At 30.9% G+C, this 5,000-nt stretch overlaps 1 protein-coding gene across 4 annotated transcripts in view; it reads right to left on the bottom strand.

Moving 5' to 3' along the window:
- Positions 1–5,000, bottom strand: part of LOC137639910 (gamma-glutamyl hydrolase-like) — a 601,254-nt gene that overhangs the window by 113,841 nt on the left and 482,413 nt on the right. The gene's annotated exons all lie outside the window — the stretch shown is intronic.

Here is a 5,000-nt window from a genome sequence, read left to right as displayed (position 1 = left end):
ATTTTCCCCGATATCTCTTCTTTCATATATGGGATAACCGCACTACGATTCCTTATGTTTTGTACCTTACGTCAGTAAGTATGTAAATGATAATAACAACATAAATTTTATGCTGTGTATCAAGTATAGCCTATTCTGTAAACCTGTTCAGTAGCTCACATTACATCAAATGAAATTAATTAAGCATATATTTTTTTTTTTATTCCCGCCTCTACATTATTGTAATGAGACTAGCACGCGCTTCCCTTCAAGCCAACACTTTCCACAGAGGATAAGAAATAAGGAATCGTAGTAGCGGATATCCCATATATGAAAGAAGGGATATCGGAGAAAATAGATAGATATAAGGTGAGAGACAATGCAAGACTATTTAAACTGAAAGGAATAGGCCGAACTCTATTATTGAATAAAAACTGAGTCTATGACAGTCCGAAGGGATTGATTTTTCCGCCAGGCTGCTACAGGCTGTTCTTTTACCTCCCCATAAGTTTTCACAAATATCGTGTTTTATCAATTCCCTGTTTTTGGTAAATTCTGGTATTCAAAGAAATTTTATAACATTTTTAACGTAAGCCGAGTGTAATTTAGCCCAATTTGTGTTAAAATATGTGAAAAATTACAAAATTATGAAGCGTGCATCCGAAAATAAGCTGCTGTCGTTGACTTCGGCGGATTGTGTTATCAAATTTAGACTTACCATGACGATACTTTATAATATATTTATTCTTTCCCATTGTTTATTGATAAAACATATTTCTTATCGAGAAATATAGGTTAATAAATAAGTTTCGATTCACATTACTTGGTAATTATTTGAGAACTATGAAGGTGTTCGGACAAAAATACTTTCGACTAATCAGGTATCAGGAACCTTTCCGAGCTAAAAGGGCACCCCTGTGAGTCGGTGCAAATATGCACCGCTAAAAAAAATAGACTATAGTACAGCTTTGCAACATGCAAATGCTTTCACCACGTTAAGGTAAACCCACTCAGAAATGAAATATATATATATATATATATATATATATATATATATATATATATATATATATATATATATATATACATATATACATATATATATATATATATATATATATATATATATACATATATATAATATACATATATATATATAATATACATATATATATGTATATATGTATCTATATGTATATATATGTGTATATATGTATATATATGTATATACATATATACATTTTATATATATATATATATATATACACAAGATACATATATATATAAGATACACACACACATACATATATATATATATTATACATACATATATATATGTATATATATGTATATATATATATGTATATATATAAGTGTACATATATATATATATATATATATATATATATATATATATATACATATATATATATATATTATCTATTTTAAGGACGAGGCACAGAGAGGATAGTGCCTTCTGCTTTTCAACTCGTCTTCAAACACCCACCTGCTTCACCCTTTGCCCGTTTTCTTGACCCTACCAGATGCTGAAAAACATTCACAGCTAGACGGACTAGTTTACAAAAGGATGGGCACGATCCAAGACCTACCAAACGTGAGCTATGGCTTATGCCACTGGCATATGCCATGGAGGAAAACAACTAGTAATTAAAAAAAAGTACAATAATTAAAAACTCAAATCATAATTAGGACAATTTCTCAGCCTTGATCAAACGTTAAGAGAATCTATGAGATAGGTTGGTAATATACTTAATACTGTGTAATCTGTATTGATCGCATGTCTTATGAGGGGTCCACTGTATATCACCTCGTTCAGATGCAACGAATTATTGAATATTAAGAAACTTTTGATTGGTACAACAATTAAATGGTGCGTTAATTGTATAATCGAATGAGTTATATTCCAACGCAAGGTGCTAAACTTTTAGATAATTGTTTAATTAGTTACAGAGGAGTGTTTAATAGGAAAATATATATGAACATTGATATGATGTAGGAACAGGTATATGAGATAGTCAAAATAAAAGGCTAAAAGCTATTTAATCTTACTTTTAACTTTTAGTTATTTAAACAAATATAAAAACAGAATAAGCATAATTAAAACGTTTAACTTATATACTTATATAGAATTGCTGGAAAAAAAAAATACAAGAATATAAAAAACATTTATCCTCAAGAAAAAAAAAGAATAACACACATTTAACTTGTGAAAACACTAAAAATAAAACAAGTAAATATTTAATTTATATAAAATAAAACAAAATATTAAACACGTTCAAGTTATAGAAATATAAAAATAAAAAACTAGAATACTAAAAACATTTATCTTATGTAAATGCTCAAAATTATAATATAAAAAATGTTTAACTTTCGTAAAACTTAGAATAAAACAGGAATATAAAGATTAAACGTACTGAAAAATACTGAAAATAAAACAGGAACACAACAACCAAATCATCCAACGACAGAAAATAACTGTAAAAATTATTTTACCTGAAATTGAAAAATCCAGCAAAATGAAACGGTTCATAGAATACTCTTCCTTGTAACTATAAATAACCTATTCATAACTATATATTTTCTAATGTATAAACGCTCAAGCTAAGCAGACAAAGGTAACTATCATCTTTGACAATATATTAACATGGTATATGTTATATAATTTTTTTCTATCGTAAGTACAATAGTAGTAGTATTACTAATACTACCACTTGCTAAGCTACAACCCTAGTTCGAAAAGCAGGACGCTATAAGCCCAGGGGCCCCAACAGGGAAAATAGCCCAATGAGGAAAGGAAATAAGAGAAAAAATATTTAAAAAACAGCAACAACAGTAAACTAAATATTTCCTATACGTAGATATTCTAATCATGATAAAATTAGAACTCCCCCACGGCAATATACCTCGAGTTTTTCGTTTAATATATCTATATTAAACAACCCCTCCTAATCTATAGGATGGCAATAGGGGAACATCTAACAGTTACTTTTTATGAAAAAATTTGTTATTGAAATATTTGAATATTTACTAATAATGCAAAGATAGCACATATTAATAATATATAGTGTATACCTTCCGTCATCACATATCATAAAAATAAGTCAATACATGAGTGTGTGTAGGTGCGTGCGTGTGTGTTTCTGTTTATATATCTATTTGCAGTATATTTCTTCCCCTTAAAACTAATAAATATAAATGAGGTAATTCTCCAATTTAAATATTTTGTAACCTACCTTAGAGGAGAGAGAGAGAGAGAGAGAGAGAGAGAGAGAGAGAGACTTTAAATATCTTGTAACCTATCTTAGAGAGAGAGAGAGAGAGAGAGAGAGAGAGAGAGAGAGAGAGAGAGAGAGAGAGAGAGAGAGAGAGACTAAATAATATTTTGTACCCTATCTTAGTGGGGAGAGAGAGAGAGAGAGAGAGAGAGAGAGAGAGAGAGAGAGAGAGAGAGACTTTAAATATCTTGTAACCTATCTTAGAGAGAGAGAGAGAGAGAGAGAGAGAGAGAGAGAGAGAGAGAGAGAGAGAGAGTAACCTATCTGAGAGAGAGAGAGAGAATGGAACTTGAAAGCATAAATTTCCCTTTCCAATTTGGTTTGTAAACTGAAGACGCAACAACGCAACTGGGCCAAACTTTTTTTTTTTCCTTTCCTCTTTAATGGGAACAAACTCTCCTCGTTAGAATCCGAACTCGGTTATGGGGTTGAATCCTACAGAGGCGTCCTAGAGGCGGAATGCAATTATGCAAATTGTGGGATTGAGCTTATGAATTCAAATTTAAGACTTTGTATATCCTCAGTTGTTTAGGGGGAAATGTTAAAAGGTAACAAGGTTAGATCGAAACTAACATATTCAAATATAAGCACACATACTTTAATATAACTACGGTGTATGCATACAGGTATGACGAGTGACAAGGTGTATGCTTATGTATACATGCGTGGCATTATTATTATTATTATTATTACTTGCTAAGCTACAACCCTAGTTGGAAAAGCAGGATGCTATAAACCCAGGGGCTCCAACAGGGAAAATAGCTCAGTGAGGAAAGGAAACAAAGAAAAATTGAATATTTTAAGAAGAGCAACGAGATTAAAATAAATATCTCCTATATAAACTATAAAAACTTTAACAAATCAAGAGGAAGAGAAATAAGATGGAATAGTGTGCCCGAGTGTACCCTCAAGCAAGAGAACTAACTCAAGACAGTGGAAGACCATGGTACAGAGCCTATGGCACTACGGTATGACTAGTATACATGCGTGGAAGTATGGATGTGTATATACAGTGTATGTTAGTAGAGAAATATATAAGTTTAAATATAAGCACACAAACTTAAATATAACCAAGGTGAATGCAAATGACAAGTATATATGCGTGGCAGTATGAATATGTATATAAATGTACATGTTAATAGACATACATAGGCATATATAAACATCCGAATATTAAAGTTAAATACTTGCGTATATACATGTATAAAAAGTATATAAAACAGTGGATTTATAGTTTCACTATATTAAACACAGAAAAAGAGAAAAAGCAACAAGGAAACTCAATTAAACTTTTGTCGTTTGGGAAGAAGAGAATGAAATTCAGTTTTTTAAGTCTTTCCCTTTAAAGATGTTTGATTTGTCACTAGTTTTGATGTGCAAATTATAAGTTTCTTCATATTGTTCAAAGAATTATCTGTTCAATCCTACCATACGAGATATTAGTGATATTCTGAAATCTCAAAAAAAAAAAAAAAAAAAAAAAAAAAAAAAAAAAAAAAAAAAAAAAAGGCACACACGCGAAAACGCACATATTCATCCCTTCCCACACATTCCTCATTCCTAATCAAACCCCTGTCACCAGGGTATGACTACTCCCTCTACTCCTACCAAAGAGAGAGAGAGAGAGAGAGAGAGAGAGAGAGAGAGAGAGAGAGAGAGAGAGAGAGAGAGAGAGAGAGAGAGTAGTTGTACTGCAAGTTTGGAAATGGAGCTCAGTGTAACAGG

Source organism: Palaemon carinicauda, chromosome 4 (genome assembly GCF_036898095.1).
Source record: "Palaemon carinicauda isolate YSFRI2023 chromosome 4, ASM3689809v2, whole genome shotgun sequence".
Lineage (NCBI taxonomy): Eukaryota > Metazoa > Arthropoda > Malacostraca > Decapoda > Palaemonidae > Palaemon > Palaemon carinicauda.
Note: the sequence above shows the minus strand (reverse complement) of the source record. Positions and strands in the feature narration are given on the sequence as shown.